Source organism: Mesoplodon densirostris, chromosome 4 (assembly GCF_025265405.1).
Source record: "Mesoplodon densirostris isolate mMesDen1 chromosome 4, mMesDen1 primary haplotype, whole genome shotgun sequence".
Taxonomy (NCBI): domain Eukaryota; kingdom Metazoa; phylum Chordata; class Mammalia; order Artiodactyla; family Ziphiidae; genus Mesoplodon; species Mesoplodon densirostris.
Window position 1 is genome coordinate 142,249,023 of NC_082664.1, and position 27,859 is coordinate 142,276,881.

The window sequence follows — 27,859 nt, forward strand, 5'->3', positions numbered from 1 at the left end:
TGAAGTGCCCTTCTTGTCACATCGTATCGGGGGTATTTGATATCCATGTGACATCACTGGTGATGTTGTTAACTGTGACTACTTGATTAAGATAGTATTTGCCAGATTTCTCCACTGAAAAGTTATTATTTTTTCAGGTAGGCATATTTTTAAAGGACTTCGTTAAATAAAGTAAGTTGTAAAATCACAAAATAACCACCATACAGTAAGTGCTTACTGCAGTGTAAAAATCTGTAGTGTGAGTGAGAAATAGACCTTTGTGATTTAACAAACCGCCCGCCTATTGTCTATTACTGCCGCGCACCTGGGCTATCCTGCCTGAAAGGATAATAAGACTCAGAGAGGTTAAGCAACTTGTCTAAGACCCCACAGCTAGTAAGGGATGAAGCAAGGCTTTGGGCCTGGTCTGGTCAAAACCTGGCTTATTAGTCAGGCTAGGCTAGGTTATACTGTAGTAACAACTTATTTCAAAATCCGAGAGGCTTAGCACAATAAAGTTTTATTTCTTACTCATATTAAATCCTCTGTGATCTGGGTGACTCTTCAGGACAGTGTCATTCACGTGGTGTCTCAATGAAGCCGGGCCACTTTGATCTGTAGCTGTGCCATCTCATTGTGAGGCCTTCGTGTTCATTGTGGCAGGGGAACAGGGAATTACACAGAGGCTTTTCACTGCCCAAGCCTGGAGGATTACATGTCACTTCTACTCACATCTCCTTGTCCACTCTAGTCATATGGCCTCACCTAACCGCAAGGTGCAGGGAAGTGTCATTTTCTATACGTGCATTAAGGGAGAACAGATGCTGGGGATATCTTTCCACCAGGCTGTGTTGTTTCTGCTAAAAGACTCAGAACAGCCCTGAGCATGGAGGAAGGTTAAGAAGTGTGGAGTATCAGGCTTTAGAAAGGGAATTTTAATTAAGATCAAGGCATTCTTTCTCTTGGTCTTCCCCTGAGACCCCATGTGTTTGTGGGAACCACTGTGTAGCAGAAGCCTTCAATTCCAGATCCCATTTCAGGACACCCAGTGGCCCTCTCCTGTTCCTTTACCAGCCTCTACCTTTCTTATTAGGCAAGTTTATCAGCAGAAATGTTCCCCGTGACTTATTCTAGCTTTAATGTTTACAAAGTAGGAATCCAGGTGTCTCGGGGCTTAAGTCATTTCACATTCAAAGATGCAGAGCCAAAGAGTGATCCTAATCGTCACTTGTGCCCTATAGGCATGAAGGGCTTCTAAGTACATAATCCCGCAGTAACTCGTCTTGAAGTATCCCAACCATTCCTCTTCTTTGGGATGCAGGAGGTCCTGGGAGCCTCTCCCTTTCTGCACTGTTCTCCTGTCTACATCACGTTTGAGTTCTTGAAAGCTCCCCTCCCCTCCCTGAGCACCACTGCACACACACACGATCCCATGTCACGTTCTCCCACTGCATCCAGCCCTCAGGGGTTCTGATGGCTTTACTTCCGAGAATTTGTCCAAAGTCGTTGATGTATTTTCCTCTTTAGTGGAAGGGAAGGGAAGGGAATGCCACGTGCTCTTTGGGTACCAGGTTCCATGGGATGGTGTGTATCCCATTCCAGGGACTGGAGTGATCTCCCTGCCATACCTACTACCTCCCCATCCTACTCCCCCAACCCAAGACACCCAGGGTCTCCCAGATGTGACTTAGAATATAGACTCTGGTCTGGGCTTCCCACTCAAAAGATCGCTGGCATGAGCCTAGAACTGCTTTTCTCAAACTGTGTTCTGTGGGAAAAGTAGCCCAGAGAAATGTGCCATGAAAAAAAGTATTACATGGTCAAATAGATTTGGTAAAATTTGGGTTAAACAAGTTAGGTTTCCTTACTGTAGAACTTCCTAGAGCTGTTTAATAAGCAAACCTGATTGGGAAACTCCAAAAATTGATGTGGAAAACAGAGTCCCTCAACCTTGCCTGAACATATTTTTCTGAAGTGGCCTATGAAGGAGTGAATGTTCCATGGATCCCACTTTGGGAAATGCTAACCCAGAAAATATTAAGCAACAGAACAATATTTAAGAAAATTCTGCTCCTATTTTAGTAACTTAAAAAAAGGTTTTGGACTTCCCTGGTGGCACAGGGGTTAAGAATCCGCCTGCCGATGCAGGGGACACGAGTTCGAGACCTGGTCCGGGAAGATCCCACATGCCGTGGAGCAACTTAGCCCATGAGCCACAACTACTGAAGCCTGCACACCTAGAGCCCGTGCTCCACAACAAGAGAAGCCACTGCAATGAGAAGCCCATGCACCGCAAAGAAGAGTAGCCCCTTCTTGCCGCAACTAGAGAAAGCCCATGTGCAGCAATGAAGACCCAACACAGCCAAAAATAATTAATTAATTAATTAATTAATTAATTTTTAAAAAAGGTTTTCTCTCTACAAGTAATAAATAACCTTTGCATGCTTTTGAGTCCGCTAAGTCCTTCCACATTCATTAGCTCATGAGAATGATTAATTCATTTTTAATTTAATTTTTGAAAGGTAATACATTCTCCGGGTTTAAAAACAGAGGGAATAAAACAATATTCTATTAAAAAATTCTCCCATCTCATTCTTGTCCTCCACATAGTGGGGTTCAACTCTCTTCCTCCCACCCCAGGAGCCTGCTGTTAATAGGCTATATGGTTTCCATACAGATGTTGTATATATACAAGACAATACAGTTTCTCAGCCTCCAGTTTTTTAACAGAAAAGTTTACAATACTTTAAAAAGGAGGTTTATCAAGGTATAACTTACACAGAGTAAAATTCACCTTTTTGTAGTATACAGTTCAATGAGTTTTAACAGTGTGTATTGGTGTGTAACCCCTCCCACCATCATGACATAGAACGAACAGTTCCACCCCTCCCAAATGTTCTCTCATACCCACCTCCTGTGCAGTCAAAATCCCCAGCACTTGGTACCCACGATTTTGTTCGTTCTCCTAGTTTTGCCTTCTCTGTAATGTCTTGTAAATTCAATCATAAAATGTGTAGTCTTTTTTTGCCTGGCTTCTGTTACTTACCATAATGCTCTTGAGAGGTGTGTATAAAACGTTCATCATTTTTGTTGCCTAGTCATATTCCATCATATGAATGAATGTGCCACCATTTGCTTATCCACTCACCAATGGATGGACGCCTGTGTGCTCCCAGTTACTGGTGATTGTAAGTAAAGTGGCTATGAACATTCAAGTACAGGTCTTTGTGTAGGTGTATATTTTTCTATATTCTGTGAGTTGTATCTTGCCTTTTTCCATTGAAGCAATATGTCTAAGAGATGTTTCCATATTAGTAAATGAAAAGCTTACTCATAGTTTCTGGAGCTACATAGGATTCCTTGGTGTGAATTTGATCCTGACAACAACCCCATAAGGAAGGTAACCTAATCACCTCCAGGTTAAACTAGACAGTCAGAGACTCACACAGGTTAAGTCATTTTTCCAAACTAGTAAAAAGCAGAAGAAAGAAAAATGGGCCCTAGGTCTGTCCAACTCCAAGTCTTATGTTGTCCGGAAAATTAAGTCTATTGTCCTTCTCTAGGGAGGCTGATGCCTTTGTCACAATTTGTCCTCAACATTTTTAACCAACTCTTCCTTTTACCAGCCCCTCAAGAACAAATCCTCTGCTCTGGTCACGTGACTTCACATCTCTGAAGTGATCTTTTCACAGGGATTTCCATAGCCTGCAAATCTTGCTGCCTTAAGGCTTTCCATCTTGGAAGCAACAAGCTTCAGTGCCTCAGAGGAGGGCAGATAACTCCGAGAGCAAAGAAACCTTTGCTCAGCTTCAACTGTCAAATTAGATTTCAGTTTTAATTAGAATCAGGAAAATAAGCACCGTCCCACTGTCAGACTCCTGGCAGTTTTAACAAGCACGAGCCAGTCATGGCTGCATTGAATAAGAAGTAAGAAGGGTCTTGATGAGTTGGGAGAAGAAGGGACATGCATCTTCCTAGCCTAAGGGATTTTGTAAAGAAAGAGAGAGTAGGAGGAAAAGCAGGGGTTGCGACCCTGGGTTTGGATCGCCCTAGTGGGCATGAGTTTGGATTGAAAGGGGAGCTTGGAGTGCAGCTTTGCTGTACTTCACGTTTGGGAGTGTGAAAGGACATTGCTTCCCAGGTTTCCCTGCCAGACTCTGTGAAGGAAACTCGCTTACCTAGCGCACCTAGATTTTTCTTGAACTGTCCTAGGTTCCCACGTGCCATAGATGGATCCCAGAATTGCCATATGTGCTGTGGAGAGTGGAGGTTGCAGAAAGTAATTGTGTTGGCAGCAGCTGGGCCTCGATCCCATCATGGCAAGGAATGAGCAGGGACTTCCAGAGTTAGCTGAGGCCAGGGCAAGTGGGGGATGTGGTAGAGACTCAGAGATATGGGAGGAGGCCTCAAGAGCTGAGGAGAGGTGGAGAGAGGCACGGGGCCCCGTGCACGCTAGTATATAGTCCCTGCCCGGTGTGTGGGGGCTGATGGGAATAAATCAGATCAACTATGTGTGGAATAAACTGCCTTTTCTTTCCTCATCTAGTTTTTGTGTGTACCATGCCAACATGTGGAAACAGACTTAATGCGTACAAAACTGTTTGCCACCATTCAAGGGGACAATGCCTCCTGCCTGGGTTGGGGAGCCAGTGCTTTTGGCTTCACCGATGTACGGTATGGTTTTTCCAGTGACACCTGCCTTCATGTTCTTCAGGGGTTGTCCCATGGGACACCAGTCTGTGCTAAAACTTTGCCAGGTCCCATTTGGACTGCTCTGAGGGGGACACTCCCCATTTTCAATGGTCAAACATTCTTGAAAGTAGCCCTCTAAGGCTGAGATAGCTAGCGGGAGTTGCTGGCAGGCGGCAGGCAGCAGCCCAGCCCGAGACTACATTTCCCAGAACAACTTGCATCCAGGTCTAGCCACTTTAGAACCAATGGCGAAGGGCTGGTGTGATGTGTTTGGAAGCTCTCTGCTCTCTTTTCTCATCTGCAGACTGGCTGCAGAGGACTGATGCCCTGGGGGTTGGTAGAACTTGGGCTGCTGAATCACCCATCAAGGAATGACACCTGTTCATTGGGAATTATTGTATTGGATTACTACATGGAACAAGAAATAAACTTCTAGTTGACTAAATACTTTGATGATGTGAATTTAAAAAAATATTTCTGAGCATGATTACTTTATATTTTTGGCCCATAATTTCTAACTCAATTTTTATTCATATATTAGATTTTTAGAATATGTGTTTCCTATTGGTATCCTAAAATTATATGAAATATGAATCATGGTCTATTCATTGGAAATGAAAGGAATTGCTGTACCATCTGCTTATTTTTAATATTTAATTCAGTATCAGTAGCATTGAATGGCAGTAGGATTTCACTGTCAAGTTGCTTTATTTAGTATTTATATGTTGTGCTAGCCCATAAACTATTCTAATCATCAATAGTGTAGTAATAGAAAAAAGTAGAAATTTTAAATTAACTTCTGATCAGTGACTATTTTAAAAATATTTAATATGTAATATATTTTTTAAAGGTATAGTAAAAACAATTCACTACTATCATCTGTCTTTGAGTAAAGGAATGTGGGTGGTAACTTATTATGAGAAAAAAAGTAAACTTCTACTGTGCTATATGTCTCTCATCTGTAATCATACTTTTTTCATTAAGGAATGTGCTAGCAGTCCTTAATGAGCAATTCTTCCCACAGAGGACTGGGGGAATCTTTACATCCAGAAGGGTGGATATAGTGTGGAAGGGTGAAACTGGTGAAAGTGGAAACTTGGTAGAAACCGGTGGTGCTGAAACACATCCTATTACAATTCATTGATCATCTACTATGTCCAGAGCATTGTACTAAATAGTAAAAAACAAAAGAAGATAACAATCAGCCCCTTTTATGGCTACTGATGTAGCCTTCTCTTGTTTACAAAATGCTTCCTTACTCATCATTCTCATTTGCCCTCGAGAAAAATCTTATGAGGCTGCCAGGGTCTTTAAAGATGCAGTGATTAGAAGACCATTGAATGAGTTGCTAGTAAAATAGCACATACCTTGGCCCTTTTATTTTAACTCAAAACATGTAAGTATACATTCTTTTACCAAGATTTTGGTGTCCCTTTTTTTTTGTGCGGTACGCGGGCCCCTCACTGCTGCGGCCTCTCCCGCCGCGGAGCACAGGCTCCAGACGCGCAGGCTCAACGGCCATGGCTCACGAGCCCAGTCGCTCCGCGGCACGCGGTATCCTCCCAGACCGGAGCACGAACCCGCATCCCCCGCATCGGCAGGCGGACCCGCAACCACTGCGCCACCAAGGAAGCCCTTGGTGTACCTTTTATGTGAATGTGGACCCACTGATTGGAGATGTACATTGTTTTCCATAAACAAATCTCATGCATAATTCATCTGCTATAATTTCTAGGTTTAGTTTCTTTAAAGCGAAACCAAAACCTAAAACCAAGGCATTAGGAGCTTAGACTCCTTCTAGATATTGTAATTTCCCCCATTCAGTTATGATTGTTTCACTCATACCTAATTGGACATCAATTAAAAAAACCCACTTTATTGAAGTATGATTGACATGCAAAGTTTGGGGACAACTATACACCCTTGAAACCATGACCATATCGGGTCCATAGACATATCCATCACCCCCCAAAGTTTTCTCCCACCCTCTTTTTTTTTTAAGAAGACTTTTTTTGATGTGGACCATTTTTAAAGTGTTTATTGAATTTGTTACAATACTGCTTCTGTTTTATGTTTTTGTTTTTTGGCCCTGAGGCATGTGGGATCTTAGCTCCCCAACCAGGGATCGAACCTGCACCCCCTGCATTGGAAGGTGAAGTCTTAACCACTGGACCACCAAGGAAGTCCCCACCCCCTTTAATATTAGTATTATTTTGTGTGTGTGGTTAGAACACTTAGGATATGGTCTACCTTGTTACCAAATTTTGAGTATACAATACAGTATCGTCAGCTATGGGCACTATTAGGCTTTATAGTTGATCTACAGAACTTAATTATCTTGCATAATTGAAATTTTCCACCCTTTAACCATCACCTCCCCATTTTCCCCTCTCCCCAGTCCCTGGCAACCACCATTCAACTCTCTGCTTCCATGAGTTTGACTATTTTAGATTCCACATATGAGATCACACAGTAAGTTTCTTTCTGTGTCTGGCTAATTTCACTTAGCATAGTGCCCTTAAGTTTTATCCATGTTGTCACAAATGGTAGGATTTCCTTCTTTTTTAAGACTGAGTAATGTTCCACTATATGTTTTCACCTATCTACCTGTCCATCATCTCGCACATTTCTTTATCCATTCATCTGTGGATGTACATACAGGTTGTTTCCGTATCTTAGCTGTTGTAAATAATGCTTCAATGAACATAAGAGTGCAGGTATCTCTTTGAGACCCTGAGTTATAATTCCTTTGGATCAATACCTAGAAGTAGGATTGCTGGATAATATGATATTTCTACTTTTAATTTTTCTGAGAAACCTTCATACTGTTTTCTATAATGACTATACCAATTCACTTTCTGGACAGCAACTTTTAAGGTTATTGCTTTTGTGTGATTTTCTGAGGTATTCAACTTAGTTTCCATAGAAATAAAACCTTTTTGCACTCATATTTCATTGGTTTAGATCTTATTTAATAAAATTACTCAGTTACTATCATTGGCAAACCAGGCTTGCGAACGAATGTGGCTGACATTTGGTGACAACAGCAGTGAGTAGGCATGCCATCTGTGCGATTCAGTGGGCCTGTGGGCTCAGGATGGGTGTTTAGCAGAGGAAATGGAGAACGTCACTTAATCTGAAAAGTGATTTTCAGACCTTCCACCCTCAGTGGCAGCTAGCCCACAGACATCGTTTTTGGGCAGTGTAGCATCCTGCCATGTGCGAGGCTTGATAAATGGGTCTCCGGCAGAATTTCAGCCCCCTCTCCCTCTCTCAGTCAAAAATCCTTATGTAGAACATGACCTGAACATCCTTAGGTGGTGGCCCAGTCTATTTTATCTGTAAAATTTAGATACTGCACCGAGATGCAAACAAGTTAAGTGAGTATCTAAAATTACCAACTGGGACTTGGACCAAAGCTGCCAAAACCTAATCCAGAGTGGACTGCACCACCTGGTCCAGATGTTTGGACACCTCATCTTGTCTTGTCTTGGTCCTAAGATAAGAGCTCCTTCAGTCTTGTCCCAGCATTTAATATACTTGGTTAAGCCATGTGCATGGCTGCTTCTGGGCCTCTGCCCACGTGGTTTTCCCACCCAATAGGATCTCAACCCCTGTACTTGTCCTTTAAAGACCTGCTCAATCCCTCCTGTCCACAAAAACCCTTTCCTTCTCAGGTCTCCTATTTCTACAGTAGTTCTCAACTCTGGATACATGTTTGGGTTGACATGTTTAAAATTCCCATGCCAGCATCCCATGCCCAACCAACTCAATCAGAATTTCCATGGATGGGACCCAGACATCACCCAGGTGATTGTAATGTGCAACCAAGTTTGAGGACCACAGAATTAGAAGGGTCTGAATTGCAAAATCCACTTCCTGATTATGTGAATAAGTGATTAATAATTCCATCTGTGTATACCTTACCATGTCAGCAAGACAACTTAGAGGTTGGAGTCAGGAGCTTACTTTTCCTGCACATGAGGGATTCTTTTTTTTAAAAATTAATTAATTAATTAATTTATTTATTTTGGGCTGTGTTGGGTCTTCGTTTCTGTGCGAGGGCTTTCTCTAGTTGTGGCAAATGGGGGCCACTGTTCATCGCAGTGCGTGGGCCTCTCACTATCGCGGCCTCTCTTGTTGAGGAGCACAGGCTCCAGATGTGCAGGCTCAGTAGTTGTGGCTCACGGGCTTAGTTGCATGTGGGATCTTCCCAGACCAGGGCTTGAACGCGTGTCCCCTGCATTAGCAGGCAGACTCTCAACCACTGCGCCACCAGGGAAGCCCTACCAACTTCTTTATGCCTTGCTCCCTATGCCAGGGAGCCTTCCCATTTCCTCCCTGCCCACCCTGTACCCAAAGAATCTGCACCAGTATGAATTCATTCCCATCATTTGACTGAGATGGCTTCTCTTGGGAGGATCACAGGGAAGAGAGAGAGAAAGAGAGAGAGCTTGGAAGGGCCTTGTGCCTAGAAGAAGCTCCATAAGCCAGGAGAGGGTTGCAGGAGAGAGTACACAGTGGAGGAAGGAGTAACCAAGACAAAGATGAAGAGGAGAAAAAGGAAAATTCATTCAGGAGAAAGACATGAGACAAGCAACCCACTCTTGGTCAAGCCCAGTGGCTTGGAGGCTGGGATGGTGGACCCTCCCTGGCTGTTAAAGTACTGTCATTAACTCAGCAAGTATCTTACCTTCTCAGAGTGTCCATTTGCCCATCCTGAAGATGCTGACAGCCAAACAGCACACCTCACAGGATGATGGATTGATGCTTACAGGCAGTAAAGCTGCTGAGGTGTGGAGACACGCACATCAGAGTCAGCGGATGGATAATTTCACAAGGAAGGCAATGAAAGTCCTATTTACTGGCATCATTTAATCCTCCCATCTGCAGGGCAGGTTTTTGGGGGTTTTTTGTTTTTGCGATACGTGGGCCTATCCCTGTTGTGGCCTCTCCCGTTGCGGAGCACAGGTTCCGGACGCGCAGGCTCAGTGGCCATGGCTCACGGGCCCAGCCGCTCCGCGGCATGTGGGATCTTCCCAGACTGGGGCACGAACCCGTGTCCCCTGCATTGGCAGACGGACTCTCAACCACTGCGCCACCAGGGAAGCCCTGGAGGGCAGGTTTTGACAGGCTTCATAGAAGCTCTCCCAATTGTTCCCGCTCCTTCAGGAACAGGCCTCCTCCGAGGGACGTCAGGAGCAGCTGCGAGTCCACGGAGTTGGCTGCCTCCTTCGTGTGGTTTCTGAGTGTATTTATGCAGCCTCGGCTGCCCTGGGAAGACAAAGTGCACTAACCTTGTTCCCCAGATATTTTGTTCTGTTTCTTAATGACTTGGTTTGCTAGGATAATATCACACATAGTTATGGCTCTTCTGAGAGGCTGGGGGTGATGCCAAAAGCACTGGAATGGGAGTTAGGAGAAACGGATTCTTGGCTCTACAGCGGACCAGTGGGGTGACCTGTGGCAAATGACTTACCCTCTCTGGGCCTCAGACAGTTCAGACTAAATTATCTCTAAGGTCCATTTTGATCCTAATGTTTTAGGAGCCTAAGAAGACAATACTATAAGAGCAAAAGAGTGCACATTTCACAGTCAGATGGGCTGGATGCAGAATTACAGCTCTGAGCCTTATTAGCTGTATGCCCTTGGGAAAGTTACTTAACTCTTCTGAGCCTCAGTTTTTTTCATATATAAAATATAATGAAGGAGATAAAAGAAAGTGCTTAGAATAATGCCAGGTACACACGTGTGTTTAATAAATGTTGGTTCCTCTCTTTACTTTCTCCTTTATCTATCTCTAGCAACTGAAGGAAGCCAGCTAATCTTCATGTAAGTTTTCCTGCCTTCCTCTCCCCCATTCCATCCTTTCTTCCTTTCTTCTACATACATTTCCTGAGCATCTCTGTTGTTCCAAGTCCTGAGTTAGGCGCTGGAGATACACAGATGAGTGTGGTCTGGTCTGGGATGCTCAGCAGGGTATGGTCTACTGTTGGAGATTGTGGAAAATTATATAATGGAGACAAGGCACACTTCTGAAGCTGCAGAGGGGAAGCAAAGCTATCTTTCCCCAGAGGAGGCCTCTGGGAATGCCTTGCACGGGTGTTGGATCTTTGGCTGGTTTCTGATGGAGCTTTGCAAAAGCAGAGGAGATGGAGAGTGTGTCCCTGGGCATGTGTGTATGTGCAAGTCGGGGAGGGGGCATTTGTGATGGGGCTTTGGGCAAAAGATTGGGGGAATGAACACAGGCACGTCTGCTGAGGCCAGAGGCTTTGCAGGAAGAGCTGGCAAGGCCAGGCTGGGGTTAAGACATTACCTTCCTAAGGCCTAGTTCAATTGTTCATGTTTCCCAGGGAGGGCAATGGGGCTGCAATGGTCATAGATTAATTTCTCAGCGTAGCTAGTCCAAGTGGGGCTCCACGGGTCCCCCGAATCTCAAGCCAGACCATGGTGTCCGTGGCGCCATATCTAGTTTGGAAAATGCCTGTCATTCCCAGCAGGACAATTTAGGGGCCTGCAGAACTAGTGTCTCGAAGTCTCTGCTTTGCCTCTGCCTGGCCCTGGCCACCCTGCATAGCCTTGAGCTCTTGGAGAGGTGAACTGATGGTGTGTGTCCCCACCAAAGGTCAATGGGCATCGCAGCAAACTTGTAACCCGACCCAGGCTGGAGTGACAGAACCTGAGCCCCCCGCTGAGCCAGCACTTTCCCTTTTATATGACATCTGAGCCACTGGCTCACTGCTAAGTAGTAGTAGCCTAAGGAGCCGGGAGGGTTCACCTGGTCCGAGTGTTTACTTTCCTCTGCTGATAGCCTCCCCTGCCTTGGGGTTGGGCACTGAGAGCTGTTCTTTTTCCCCAGTTTAATTAACTATTTTCCTCAATGATTTACACTGAGGCAGTCCCTGCTTTGGGGGGGGGGGGAGCATTAAGGGAGAGGGTTAATGGATTTTGTTTTTTCTGCTATGAATATGCTTTGTTACCTACTTGAATATAAGAGTGGATGAAAGCAAGCTAGAGTCATTGCCTTGAAGCAAACCCCCATTCTGCTTATTTAAGTGTTTGCCATTTGAAAGCTGGAAAATAATTTTACTTCATATGTAGGAAGCATTTCTCCTTCTCCTCCTCCTCTTTCTTCTTCCTTGTGATAAGAGGAGGAGATTTTTCTCCAGGATGGAAAGTATTTGCTTCATCTACACTTAGAGGTGGTGGCTTTTCTGTTCTGGAGCAGAAGGTCACTGGGAACGGAGGGGAGGGGAGGGGAGGGGAAGGCAAGACCCAGGAACCCATCACCTGGAGCTGGAAGCAACCCAGACTCAAAGGACTCCATCTCTCAGTGGGGATTTGTGCTCTGATAGGGACAGCCGATCTCTCCCAGGACAGCGGTTCTTATTTTCCTCTGAAAATTCATGCTGCAGAAATTGATAGTTTCTCACAGCTTTCCTGACAGGTACAATTGTCGCCAGAAATGGAATAAAGAGACAATGCAAAATAGCTCCTCTTAGCTGCATTTAATTGGCTCATAAAGTCATTTTCCTGAGATGGATTAATCACATCACGACACCATGTGCTAGTGCAACTCTTCAACCCTGTTTTTCCCGATCATTTTCCAGGGTGAGGGGGTATTCTGTGCCACTCTTGGTCCTTATATAAAATCCTGTTATTAGATTTTATAGGGGCCAGTTGATGGAGCACACCCATCCAGGTTCTGGCGCTCAAAGTCCAGTGGACAGGTGTGGCCTAATCCCAGAGGCAGTCTTCCTTTCCGTTTTGAAGAGCACATCAAATTCTTTCTGCTTGTGGAAAATGACAGACTCCAAAACCACCATTCTGCCAGTCCTGGCAGGGGGTTATAGGTATTACGCAAACCCTTGCCTGGGATCTGCAGAGCTTACCATTAAAATTCTATTTCTTGGGCTTCCCTGATGGCACGGTGGTTAAGAATCTGCCTGCCAATGCAGGGAACACGGGTTTGAGCCCTGGTCCGGGAAGATTCCCACATGCCGTGGAACAACTAAGCCCGTGCGCCACAACTACTGAGCCTGCACTCTAGAGCCCACGAGCCACAACTAATGAAGCCTGCGTGCCTAGAGCCCGTGCACTGCAACAAACAGTAGCCCCAGCTCTCCACGGCTAGAGAAAGCCTGCGTGTAGCAACGAAGACCCAATGCAGCCAAAAATAAAATAAATTAATTAAAAAAATCTTTTCTTATTCAAATAGGCATCTACGTGAGTATTGATGCTGCCATTTTCGTGTCAAGAGAGCATCCCAAGTGTAACTGGGCAGCCCCATTCCTCAAAGTTAGTGAATTTAAAGAAATCCATGGGATGTGGCAGGTCTTTGAATTTGTTTTAAAGCTCTGTTACTTGGGGGAGAAAACAGTGGAGGCTCAGCTTCCTTGAAGAATTTAAGGCTGAAATCAAATACAAACTTGCACAAGTTAAACTTAAACACTTAATGGTATGCAAATTTGAGCTCCTATTTATGTAAATTACTGTAATGAGAATTAGTTTCAACCAGCCAGATCAGATGTTGAGGTTTCTCTCTTCTTGCTTCCTTGTGTTTCTCGGTGTGAGTGATGTGCGGGCGTGCGATTTCCCTGGGATTCCTGTGAGGAAGGAGTAGATTGCTGGAGGGGCGGGGCTGAAGGACAGATGGGAGACCGGCTGGGCTGGATGGTCTGTTCACGGCCATGGCTTCCTCTACAAGTCTTCGGTTTAATCCTCAGGCTGCCAGCATAACGGTGAAGAGTGCTGGGGGCTGGAGTCAGGCTTGTGGCTATGTGTCAGGGCTCTGGCTTCATGCTGGTTGTCTGCCAGAGGCCACCCACAATTCCTTGTCACACAGGCTTCTCCACCTTGGCCACTTATGTCATCAAGCCAGCAGCAGGGAGAGTCTCTACAGCTAGTCTGCCAGCAAGGTGGAGTCATAATGTAACATGATTGTGGGAGTGCCATCTTACCATCTTTGTCATGTTCTATTGATTAGAAGCAAGTTCTAGGTCCTGCCCACACTCAAGGAAAGGGGTTTGTTACACAAAGGCGTCACCATCAGCCGGTGGGGATCATGGATTGGGATGGGGCACCTTAGCGTCTGTCCATTCATTTCCTTATAAATTCTACTCCCAGGTATTCTAAAAGGGTTAAGCAATGTCAACTGTCATGTCACCTTGGAAGGACATCTGAAGCCATATCAAGATTACTGAGGGTTGGTCCTCCTTACCTTTTGAACATTTCCACCTGTTTAAGATGTTTAATAATTCTCTAAAATGAGCTGATGTCTTCTGTTGCTATAAGCTGATAGAAATAGAAGACGTACATTTCAGATGCTCCTCTGAGGTTACTCATGACTGAATTTAGTGATCTCAGCTGGTCACCATGGTCCTCAGGGCTAACATCAGATCATTATTTATTAGTATGGAAAGGAAATGGGGTAAAGAAAAGTTTCCACTGGATGAGGGATGGGGTAAAAACTAAGAATGGGGACAAGGGACTTTGTCATTTCCATGGCTTTTGTTCCCTTCTTACAGATAGCTAAGCTGTGAGTAATGGTGTTTCGGCTCTGAACTTTTGCAAGTACAGATGGCTCAGTGAAAGCCTTGGATAATGACACAAAAGGGAAATCCATAGTCTCTGATATGTTCACAAAGTAATGGGTATCACAAGATAATTCTATCAGAAGTTATTAATCAATTGTTTAACTGATAAAGAGAGCCTTTCATTGTAATGAACTTATTAGACACCAGTCTGTAAAGGTGAGAGAGGGGATTTGGAAAGGTCCCCTGAATCTCAAAAGCCTTCCTTCATCTCTTAGATAGTGCCCTAGATTTTAATTGTCCCTTAGTAAACTGTAAGTTTTCTTGGTGAAGAATTGCATCACGCCTTACCAGTCACTCACAGCCTAGTGTGAATGAGAGAAGAGGAAATGAGTTTGCCGTATCCTTCACTGCATGTGGAGCAGGAGAAAGCTCACATTTCCACAGAGGGAAAAGAAAGTTAAACATGAAAATGAACTTTACCCGTGTCCCTTCCCTGTTTACAAACTTTCACTGGGATCTCACCCCTCATTATGGAAAACAGAGCCATCTTACCTGGCCTGGGTTACCTCTACAGCTTCGTCGTGAAGGCTCTGTCACTTGTACACCAACCCCTTATGATATCGAGTATCCTAAACTCTCTTATACAGGTATGCCTTTCACATACTTTTCTACCTAGAGTGCCCCTCTGCTCTTCATCCTGGAAGCCCTCTGAGGTCCAGTGCTAGGACCATACTCTTTGGGAAAATTTCCCCAACTTCTTCAAGAAGGAGAAGTTACTTTCTTTTTGGGGCTCCCATTCGGCAGCTGCATTGTAAAATCATGCTGGAAAAGGTTATATGCAGGTCAATTTCTCCCACTATCCTAAGAGCTCTTTGAGGGCAGGGACTTAAGAATCTTTAAGATAGTTTGTCACCTTAATCCCTTTGATGCCATCCCAGGCCTGATGATAATAACTACTAACATCTATTAAGCATTTATTATATGTCAGACACTGACCTGCAAATTTTAAATGAATGACTCATTTCATCTTTACAACCGTTTGTGTTACTATCACTGTTTTAATCATGGGAGGTGCAGAAAATGTATGTAACTTGTTAGAAGTCACGTAGCTAGATTTGGCAGAACCTGCGTGTGAATCTAAGTTGTCTGATTCCAGAGATTTTTGCTCTTAGCTATTATATGATGGTATACTCCTTACTGTAGAACTCTGATGAGTACATGTTTGTGGAGTAAATGACTGAATGAATGTGTCACAAGCTGGAGCATCGCCTCGTCCTCATAGCCCCTTCCCAATGAAGCCAGGCCCCTGTCCAGTTTGGCATTTGGTTCCTGTAGTCCTGGCTTGCAGTCTCCCCAGCCTTCAGTGAAGCAGAAAGAAACATCTGGACTTGTGGCTTTGATGGCTGATATCTCCATTTCTCCCCAGCCTCACTCTGGGCAGCCTGACCTTAGGAGCCCTTAGTTCCAGCTTGTTTGTGACCTGATACTTCAGCTTTGGGGCCCAGAAGCCATGAGCCTCTGGGCTGGCCCAGATGCAAGTGCCTGATGAACATTCCACACCTGTCAGCACTCCAGGTCTGGCCACTGATAGAACAAGACTGGGCAGAAGGGTGGGAATTATCTTGGCCCTCCCTGAAGAATTTTGTCAGGTGTCCATGGCAACAAAGCCTCAAGTGGATGCTGAGTAGAGAGTTGGCCCTCCACCTCATAGGACCAAGGATATGGTGACCTTTGAGCTGTCACTTGCTGACAAGGCTGGAATACTGGCATGCAACTAGTCCAGAGGTGGGCTTTCCCCTTCACTGGAGGCCACTGGAACCCAATATTTTCTGCCAACTACTATGTGCCTGGCATTGTGCTGGGTGTTATGAACATAGAGCGCTTCCCTGGCCACTGAAAGACTACAAGCCTAATGCCACAGCTGTCCACATAAACTAATTAATCTAACATATTTTCATCAGTACTATATTATATATGCATGTGCTTTGGAGACATAGAAACAGGAGTATTTAATTTTGTCAGCAGAACGAGTGGTATTAGGGTAAGCTGCCAAAAGAAGAGATGGTATAATGTGAAATAAAGTAAGTAAAACTCCTGCACATTAGCTGGCACATAGTAGTATAAGCACAGTACTTGACAAAAAGTAGGTACTCAAGGATATCAGGTATCATTATCAGCAGCAACAGCAGTAGCATCCCTAGATCTAGAATAGGTGAGTGATCTTCAGGCACAGAAGTCAGGAAAGGGCTAGCAAACCTTTAAGAGCAGAAAATGTTATTCCCAAGGATAAATTTTAAAAAAGTATTGAAAAAGCAGTATGTTTTCAAGTTAAAAAACTGGGGAGACACTGAGCTTCAGCTCAGGGGATTTGGTTGTAGTTTCAGTTGGCCATGACTATCTGTGGGCATTGGGCAAATCATTTTTTCCCATAGATTCCTTTTTATAATTTATAAATGCAGGAAAATGGACTACTTGTTATCCAAGAGTCCTTCTAATAGCAGAATCTACAATCTCCACAATATCTCAATGATGATGTCTTGCAGTCAGTAAAACATTACTAGACATGTATAGAAACTGAAAAATGTATTCCACAGCCAAGAGCAAGAGCAATCAATAGAAACTAATTCTGAGATATTAGCATGAGTGGACTAGGACTTTAAAGCATCTATTTTAAATATGCTTAAGAAATTAAACAAAGACATGGTCACAATGAACAAACGGATAATAACAGAGAAATGAAAAGTATAAAAAAAGAACCTGATGGATTCTTTTTTTTTTTTTTTTTTTTTTTTTGTGGTATGCGGGCCTCTCACTGTTGTGGCGTCCCCCGTTGCGGAGCACAGGCTCCGGACGCGCAGGCTCCGGATGCGCAGGCCCAGCGGCCATGGCTCACGGGCCCAGCCGCTCCGCGGCATATGGGATCCTCCCAGACCGGGGCACAAACCCGCATCCCCTGCATCGGCAGGCGGACTCTCAACCACTGCGCCACCAGGGAGGCCCCCTGATGGATTCTTTACACCATAAAACTAGACTAGTTGAAATTTTAAAATGATGACAGGTAAGTGAACTTGGAAAATTAATAGAAGCCATTTAATCTGAAGGGCAGAGACAAAATGGCTTGACAAAAATGAGCAGAGCCTCAGGTGTACCATATCAGGTGATCTGATATCATATATTTAATTGGGGTCCAAGAAGGAGAATAGAAAGGAGGAAAGAAACGATATTTGAAAAAATAATGCTAAACGTGTCCAAAATTTGGTGGAAAACACAAACTTACAAATTCAAGGAACTCAAGAAATCAAGCATGATATACATAAAGGAAGCTGCATTTAGGTATTACATATTAAATCTGCCAAAAGTCAAAGAGAAAGAAGAATTCTTGAAAGCAGTCAAAGAAAAGTGACACATCACATACACGGGATATTGATACACATGATGACAAACTTCTTTAACAAGAGTGGAGGCAAGAAGACAGCAGAATGATGTGTTCAACGTGCTGAAAGAAAAAAAGAAAAACTGTCAGTCCAGTATCCCAGAATTCTATATTCTTTAAAAATGATAGCAAATAAATGCATTTTCCAATAAACAAAAATGGAGAGTATTTGTTGCCAGTAGATTACAACTTCAAAAATGCTGAAGAAATTTTTCCAAGCTGAAGGAAAATGATTCCTGAAAGAAAGTCATATCTACAAGAAGGAATAACAAGAACTGGGAATAGTAAGTGTGTGAATAAATATAAAAGACTATATATTTTTTCTTCTCGTAGTTTCTTTAATAGACTCGTGACTGTCTTAAGCAAAATAAATATTGTGTGGGATTTATAACAAATATAGAGTTACTATTTATGACAACGATATCAAAAGGATAGGCAGTGGAAGGCAAATGGAGCTATTCTGTTACATGGTTATCATATTTTACATGAAGAGGTACTATACAAACTCCAACCAGACTGTGAAAGGTCAAGGATGCATAAAGTAGTCCTTTGAACAAGAACTAAAATATAACGCACAGAGGTAGAGCTGAAAAGCCAATCACAGAACTAAATGGAATACTAAAAAATGTTTGATTAACCCAAAAGAAGGCAGAAAAGGAGGAGGAGTGGATGAAACAAAAAGAGATGAGACAAAGAGAAAAACAATGGCATAATGATAAAACCAACTATATCAAGAATTACATGAAATGTAAATACAGTAAGTCGCTACATATGAATGAGTTCCATTCTAAGAGTGCATTTGTAAGTCCAATTTGTTCATAAGCCCAACAAAGTTAGCCTAGGTACCCAACTAACAAAATTGGCTATACAGTACTGTACTGTAATAAGTTTATCATACTTTTCACACAAATAATACATAAAAAACAAACACAAAAAAATAGTACTGTACCGTGAAGTACACAAAAGCACAACCACTTATAGAAGATGCATGCATGTGGCAACGTACACCAGACAAGTGAACTAACTTATGTGATTAGACATGCGAACGCATGTTGCCATCTTTGAAAGTTCACAACTTGGAGGTTCGTATGTAGGGGACTTACTGTAAATGGACCACTCCAGTTAAAAGGCAGAGATTGTCAGGCTGAATAAAAAAGCAAGGCACCAATATATTATTTGAATAAGAAATGATGTTAAGTGTAAACAGATAGATTGAAAATAAAGGATGAAAAAAGCTATACCAAGTAAACCATAGCATAAGAAAGCTGGAGTAACTATATTAATATCAGACAAAATAGACTTTAAGACAAAGAGTATTTCCAAAAATAGAAACATTTCATTAAGATAAAAGCATCCATTTATCAGAAGGACATAGCAATTATAAATATGTAGTTGCCTATTAACAGAACTTAAAAATCCATGAAGCCAAAATTTACAGAACTAAAGGTAGAGATAGATAAATCTTTAATCATAGGATATAGAAGATCTGAACAATACTGTATCTTGACCTAATTGACATTTATAGTATGCTATATCCAACAACTGCAGAATATACATTCTTTTTATAAACAGAAAATTTTCTTCAAGATAAAATGCTGGGTCAAAAATTAAGTGTTAAAAAATTTGAAAAGACGGAAAATTTACAATCTTTTAGAATACATTTTCTCTATATACTGGAATTAACCAGAAATTAAATTTATAATAATAGAAACTCTGGTGAAGTTCCAATATTTGTATATTAAACAACACATGTCTAAATAATACATATGCCAAATATTAGAAATATTTTGAATAGAATGATAATGAACAAACATACGGAAATTTGTGGGATGTAACTAAAGCAGTACATAGAGGGAGATTTATAGATTTATATGCTTATACAAGCAAAGAAGAAAAATTTAAAGTCATTGATCTAAATTTCTACCTTAAGAAGCTAGAAAAATACAATCAATATAAGTAAGTAGAATGAAGGACATTATAAAGAGCAGAAATTAATGAAGTAAAAAAAAAACAATAGGGACTATTACAGAGCCAATTATCCTTCTAACATTTTCTGATAGAAATAACTCAATTGAACTAGCATGTATTTGCTACTGGGACCAGTGATCCTTTTCGTGGCCATAACATCACTTTGGGGTTCTGGAATAACTTAAGAAAACTGTGTCTGAGAAAACTTTGGAAGATTTTAAAAATGCTTATTATTCTTTTCTAAAAGAAAACATAACATAAAAGCAGTTAGTTATCCTTGAGCCTGTCTAAAAAGATGACATTGTAAAGCAAGGCTTTACCTGGTTCACAAGAAACTCCCTGTGGAAGCAGACCATTACATAGTCACCTTCCTGGGTTAGTTTACACTAAGTGTAATTATAATCCTTATCACTCCACACCAAATGGCAAAGGGATGCGGACTTGGGTGGTGGGGATGCATGACTGGGGTGGGGGCAGGAAAAGCAGTATTAAGAGAAGGAGGATGAATCAGCTGCCAATGAAACCCTCTTCACTCTTCTAGAAAGGCAGATCCTCCAGTATGGCTTTGGTATCCCACCCTTCCCCATAGTTCCTGAAGGATCTGGATTTTGCTGCACATCAACCAGAAGGAAGGGAAGAACATTCTAAGACAATGCAGGAGAATTCAGTTATCACCTGGATGCCCTGTTTAGTAGATCAGGATTTACAGATAAGAAAAATTAGTGATGAGTGTCTTTCAGTCTTGGACAGACAGGACTAAGGATTCTGATGATTAAGTTGAGTGAGGGGTGGTCAATGTTCTCCTAGTGCTAAGGGAAGCCATCTTATTGTTAGTTTTGAGCTTCAAATTTATGCCAGAAATATTCAGCAAGGATGGTCGTTCACCTGTTTTGTCCACTCTGGGCCCCAGAATCCAATAGCCAGATAAGAAGTGGTCCAGACTGACAATATTTGAATAGTTCTCTGATTGTCTATGGGTTGGTGAAAAATGGCGAAATTCACGGTCAGTTGAGAACAATATACAATTTTTGACAGAGCTGTCTAGAACACTCTATACAGAGAATAGAGTAGATTCAGTTCTTCCCCATTTCAAAGGGTAGTATCTCCTTACTTGTACACCTGGGAGAACAGTCTTGATTTTGGTGCTGCCTGGAGATGTTCTCTCTGCCTCACTCTATCATGTCCTGTGCTGCTCTTGTCACCAGGTCTGGTGGTGGCTGAGATTCACCTTTAATGTCCGAATTAGTCCTTGCTCAAAGGGCAAAATACCCAGTGTTGCTGAAGCCATGTCTCCTGCAGGTTTGGCTTGCCTTGGGCCCCTGTCCATGGTCGGTGGTGCTGTGTCTCTCTATCCCTCCAGCCAGAAGGACGCTGACATCTTGTCTGCATCTCCTTTGCTTTGTCTGGCATCTGAGCTCGGGCAGCTGCAGGCTTTTTTGGTGCCTGCTGTTGTGCAGGTGTCTTGTAGTGATGGGAGTTCATTTCAAAGATGCTTAGGGTTGATGAGAACTCAAAACAGTTTTCTTCATTGGGTGGAAATATGGGTGTCAAGTCACTTCCTCTACTCAGTACCCTCCTAAATTAGGAGTCCAGTCAATCAGTGCTTAATAATTTCCATCATTCATCACCTTACATTCATCATTTCCACATATTTTTGCTCATTTAATCCTCCTACCAATTATTTGAGGTAGGTATTATTGAATCTGTAACAAAGGTAATCATAATCATATCAATCACATCTGCATGTACAGAGGGCTTACTAGATGACACACACTGTGCTAAGAACACTGTGCTATTCCAATGAATCCTCCCAGCAACCCTATGAGGTAGGCATTATCATTCCCCCATTTAGCAGACGAGAAACCCGAGGCACGGAGAGTTTAGGTCACTTTCCCATAGTCACATAGCTAATAGGCAAGGGAGCAGAAGTTTGATCCCAGGTGTTCCATGTTTAGCGTGGAGAGAGGCTTGTCAGAGGGCTGGTTCCAGGTTGAGTGATGGAAGGAAGTCTGTTTTCAGGCCTCCGCTTCTGCCTGAGGTACCTGTATTCGTGTGCATCTAGGTCACTATGTCTTTCTAGATCAGCTAAGACTCCTGGGGCTGCACTCACACGCTCACTGCAGGGTACGCCCTCCTCCTACCTACAGTCTCCTCTATGCTCAGGAAAGAATCCACATTTGTCATTTATGAATGTAAATTCATTGAGAACTTCCCTTCTGGGACTTCTGCACCTCCAGCCTCTCTTCTCGTTGGAGGGCAGGGCCATGGGGGCTGATGGACCCAGGATCAAATCCCTGTACAACACCCTCACATAATTTAACCTTAGTTTTCTCATCTGGAAACTAAATCTGGAATAATGTCTGACTCAAAGGGCTTGGACAAGGATTCCATTAGCTAATGTACACAGAACACCAGCTCTTGGACCCAGATTTCTTCTCCTCTGCCCCCACCCATCCCCCTTAGGAATTTCATGCATTAGAAGGGAAGGAAATCTTTTGAGTGGCAGTAGGGACAATCAACTCTCTGATGTTTTGTCAAGGCAGCATTGTTCTGATTGGCAGAAGGTTGCAGACAATGTGTGTCTACGTGTGCAGGCACCAGTGTGTACACACACGTGTGTGCTGGAGATAGGGCAGGAAAAATCAGGAAAGTGAAAATGAAGAAAACCAGAGCATGAACTGGAAAGCTTAAAGATAGTAACATTACATGTAAATCACCATGATAGGTAGACTGGTCACATGTGTGGGCTTGGGTACATCTTTATATTAATCAGCTTAAAATGTGTCTGAGGAAGGAGGGTGTTAGCTATAATTTGAGGGAGATTTGGTCTCACTGTAAGATTAGGGAAAAGATCATCTAAGCTGAATATTAGACAGGAAGTGTGGAGCAATGTGATCCTTCTATAATTTTAGCTATTAACTTTCCTCCCTCTAGATTTTTGCTGTGTCTGAGAGCCATGTGTACTATTCCCTAGATGTTTTTCTTAACATTGACTCAGTTAAAAAAAATTATTTTATTGAAGTACAGTTGATTTACAATGTTGTGTTAATTTCTGCTGTACAGCAGAGTGATTCAGTTATACATATATACATTCTTTTTCTTATTCTTTTCCATTATGGTTTATCACAGGATATTGAATATAGTTCCCTGTGCTATACAGTAGGACCTTGTTGTTTATCCATTCTCTATATACTAGTTTGCATCTGCTAATCCCAAACTCCTAATCCTTCCCTGTCCCACCCTCTTCCCCCTTGGCAACCACAAGTCTATTCTCTATGAGTCTGTTTCTGTTTTGTAGATAAGTTCATTTGTGTCATGTTTTAGATTCCACATGTAAGTGATATCATAGGATATTTGTCTTTGTCTGGCTTTCTTCACTTTGTATGAGAACCTCTAGGCCCATCCATGTTGCTGCACATGGCATTATTTCATTCTTTTTTATGACTGAGTAGTATTCCATTGTGTATATATATACCGCATCTTCTTTATCTGTTCACCTGTTGATGGACATTTAGGTTGTTTCCATGTCTTGGCTGTTGTAAATAGTGCTGCTGTGAACATAAGGGTGCATGTATGTTTTTGAATTATAGTTTTGAACATTGACTCACTTTTAAACTTTAATCTTTATCATGAGAATGAATACCTGAGAAAACATGGTTTTATTGTGCTAATTAGATATTTCTTCCAATACAGGCTGAGATAAAACCTATCTATTGAAATGTAAACTGTTTATCTGAGTTCCACCCAAATCATTGCATGTGCCACCTGGGACAGTGGGCCACATTCTAAAGGGCAGCTTCGACGGGAGAATCAGTTCCAGCTTTGCCATCTCCTGGCTGTATGACCTGGAGCCAGGGAGCACCTCTCTTTCTCCTCACCCTATCAAGTCATTGAACAGAGGGCCTGTTAAAGTCACCCAGTCCTGGAATTCTCTCTGGAACCTTCTGACCAAACGGTCTCTCAGTCCCTGCTGGGCAGGGAAATAGCCCCTTGCGTCCTGAACCAGCTCAGGACAGTTCTGCACCTGCCCCAGATCAGGCTCCTCGTAGCTCCACCCTTTGCTTCTGTTTCTTGCCCTCAGAACCCAGCCCTCCTCCACATCTTTTCCGGCCTTGGCGACAGCTGTCATGCATCTGGAGACCAAGCAGTGTTGAACAGGACTCGGGTCTCCTCTGTTGTGGTTATGACCTTTTTGTTGGTGATGTCCATAATAATAATAACACATAGCTCTCATTGATGGGCACTTCCTCTGTGCCAGGGACTGTGCTGAGCTCCTGCACAGGTGGGACCTCAGTGCAGCCTCATTTCCATCCTGGTTACAGATACAATGTTCATCCCCCTCTAAAGATGATGGCATTAGATTGAAAAAACACTTTGGGGTAGGGGACCATGCTGACAGTTATATGGTTCTCCTCTCTGGCTAAACTCGCAAGCCTTTCCTTGTTCAACACTGCTTTGCCAAGTATCTTACCTTATTTTTGCACAGTTGGTGTTGAGGATCCAGGGGAAGGAGCGTCCACCTGGCTCTGTTATATTTCATCCTGTAGGATCTGGCCCATCACTCAAGGCTGCTGAAATCTTTTTGGATCCCACTGTGTAATCTGACATATTTGTATCTTTCTCAATTGGGTGTCATCAGAAAATCTGATAAGCTTGCAGTTTGTATTTTCATCCAAGTCACTGAGAAAAAATGTTGAATAGGAAGAGCCAGGGGAACTCTCTGAATGCTATTAGGAAACTCCCTCTGAATCAGCATCAATTTATTAATCACCACTCTTTGAGTACTGACATTCTACCAGCTATCTGGTCCTCCTAATTATACAGGCTGGTGCTTATTTCTCCAGCTTATTCACGAGATATTATGAGATTCTTGAGCCTGAGATTATGGGAGAAGAGGGCAGGTGTGCAGTAGAGGATTAACCTTGTGCAAATAAAGTTCTGGCTCTTGCCCAGCTCCTGACAGGTGATCTTTAAGTCCTTGGAATGTGATGCCTAAGAAGAGTGTCTGTTTGCCTGGGGGACTTGGGCCACGCTAGATAGACTGTGTAAACAATATAATTTAGGTGGGGACCTTGGGCCACATGGTGTCAGCTTGACCTCTGGAGGGGCCGGAGACTAAGGTCAGTCATGTCTACACGACCAACCTCCAATGAAATCCCTAGACAGCCAAGCTCAGGTGAGCTTCCCTGGTTGGCAACACTCTGTGCATGCTGGAACCCACTGTTGCTGGGAGAAGTAAGCATTGTCCACACAATGTCCTGGGTGAGCATAACTGGCCACTCATGCCTGGTCTCTCTGGGACCCTGGCCTGTGTGCCTCTTCCCTTTGCTGGCTTTGATCTGTATCCTTCTGCTATAATAAATCATTAATTGTAGTATAACAGCTTTGCTGAGTTCTGTGAGTCCTTCTAGTGAATTACTGGACCAGGAGGTGGTGTTGGAGACCTCCTGAAACTGCAACAGGAATCTCTGGACCACATTAACTGTATCTTTCTTTGAAGCCAGAGGGCTGAGTTCTATCTGAGTTTCCCTAAATGTCTTCTTCAAAAGGTATGAAGTGAAGAAAGTAAGAAGGTCTTTCTATTCCACACAAAGTAACATCCTCCCTAAGCTTCCCTAGGGTCAGACCTTCCCCTGTTGGCTACCCCATGTGGGTAATGAGCGCTCATTTCAATCTACTCTGGATACCTATATTGCCCAGGAGGATTCCAAGCTTGGGTATCAGCTCCTGCCTTTTAGGAAAAAGTCCCTGCTGAAATTCAAATACGAATGGGGATGTGCACACTAAGCTACTATCACCCATTTATACTCCAGCCAGAATAAATCAGCCCACTCATGGAACTGGAGTCTCATTAAGATAGAATCCAGGAGAGGGAGGTTAGGATGGGGGCACTGCTGGGGTTTTCTCAAAGCTTGAGAGTAAAGGAGGTTGTGCTGGAGAGGGGAGCAGGGTTGTTAAGGTCTCTCCGGGGCAATGATGAGGTGTAAGTGTTGGGGGAGCAAGAGAGGAATGTGCTAAAGGTATGATGGAGAGTTGAAACAAGCTAGAGGCGAGACCTAATTTTGTTAGAAAATCAGAGGGCAAAACCAACACTTTATTCCTTGTTTGGCATCCATGTGTATCCACATGGGCAAGTGGGTGATGACTCCCCAGAAGATGGAGCTTTGTCAGGGGTGATGGGGAAGTGCATCCAAGCTGGGCATGTGAGACGGAGGGAGCCCACTCCTTATTTCTTACTGAAAATAGGGTTCATGGTGCTGCAGGGGAAAGGGGTCACTGAGTAGAAGAGAGTGATCGCTTTATGTATAAGGTTTTCACCTTGCCTCTGCCCTACACAATTCCAGCGAGCTGAACCGAGACCCTGTTCAAATGGGGCCGATTTTACGTCAATGCTAATATAAGGGCCTGTGACCACAAAAGTGCCTTTAGTTATGTCCTCAGAGGTTGTTTTTGTGAGTTCTCACTACAAAATGGCTTTTTTCTTCTTCTTTTCTTTTTTTAAAATTTTTATTGGAGTATAGTTGATTTCCAGTGTTGTATTAGTTTCAGGTATACAGCAAAGTGAATCGGTTATACATATACATATACATATATCCACTCTTTTGTATTAAGGATTCTTTTCCCATATAGGCCATTACAGAGTATTGAGTAGAGAGTTGCCTGTGCTATACAGCAGGTTCTTATTAGTTATCTATTTTATATATAGTAGTGTGTATATGTCAATCCCAATCTCCCAGTGTATCCCTCCCCCCAAGTGGCTTTTTTCTTTAAACTATTTTTGGGATATATGTTGGAAGGGAGGTTTTATTTTTCCTTCCTCCCTCTCTTTTTTCTTTATCCTGCAGCCGAGGGGCATGGATATCTGCCCTTAAGGTCATGACATGGGACAGTTCAGTCCTCCCTGCATCCCTGGACCTTAAAGGATCACAGAATGTGTGCCTTGAAAAGCTCCACACCTCACAGAAGGAAGAAAGCCTTACGGGGCCTTTATTTCTTCCCTCCTGTCATCAGAGGTGGTGGGAAGTGTAGGGATCAGCTGCCCCCACCCCCCAAGCTCTATAAACATGAGATATTGTAGTCCATTCCCTGCATGGAAGGTCTTCATATTTAAAGTCATTAAGGGTGGAAGTTTCTGGATGGCAGGAAGCACATGAATTTCGTCCTTGAATTTGAGGGCTTGCCAGGCTTAGCATTGAGAGGGAATAACTGAGATGCTGTCTGTCTCCTGACTTGGGAACATTTCAGCCAAGTAGGATCAGGAAATGTAAACTCCCTTTCCTCGGTCACCACAATGGGCTTGGGCAGCTGCCAGCTGGATGCTTTGATGCTCACAAAAGCTCCCTGAACTCTGCATGAGCGTGTTGGCTGTGAGTCCAGGCCCTCTTGCCTAGCTTGCTCTCTGTCGGTCATGAACTTCAATGAGCTCACTCTCCAATTTCACACGCGAAAACTGTGCTTGGAGCTTGCTGGGTGCTAGGGATAGGGACAAAAATTGTCAGGCATCGAACACATGGACTGTTTGTGGCCATGTCATCAATGTGGTCAAAATTGGGGCTTCCTGAACTTTAATCCTCTAGTAATTTTGTTAACCAGCTATGGATCCCCTGGGGATCTTGTGAAAATGCAGATTCTGATTCAGGAGCTCTGGGGTGGAGCCTAACAAGCTGCCAGGTGATGCTCCAACCACACTCTGAGAAGCCAGTATCTAAAGGACTACAAGACACCTAGGTGTTGACATGGGGAAGGGGGCTAGGTGGCCAAATAGCCACTAAAACTCTTCTGACACATTCTGAGCAGAAGACAGAGAAAGAGATGATGGATCCTGCATTGGTCTGGAGGAAATCAGCCAGGGCATCCACTCTCCCTGAAGCAGGGGACGGGGCTCCCGGCCCTCATTACTTTGATCAGTGCGTCTGCAGCAGCAAGAGGCAGGATGGTGTAATGGTCAGTGTTTGTGCTTTGGTACCAGTTCACCTATGGGAGGCCGGGCATACACTCCTAAGCTCTGCTCTTGTGGCTTAACAGCTCTGTGCCTGGGTTTTCTCATTTGTAAAAGGGGGTCAGGGGCGGTAAGAATAGTACCACCTCGATAGGGTTATTGTATAAGGGACCCAGTTAGTAGAAAACATTCAGAGCCGTTCCCTTCCTTCTCAGCCAGAGCTCCAGTCCCTAAGCCTGGGACCTCAGGGAGCCCTGGGCTCCTGTGCCCTGCAAGGCCACGGTTGTGCAAGCGCTCTCCAGGCTCTTGTTA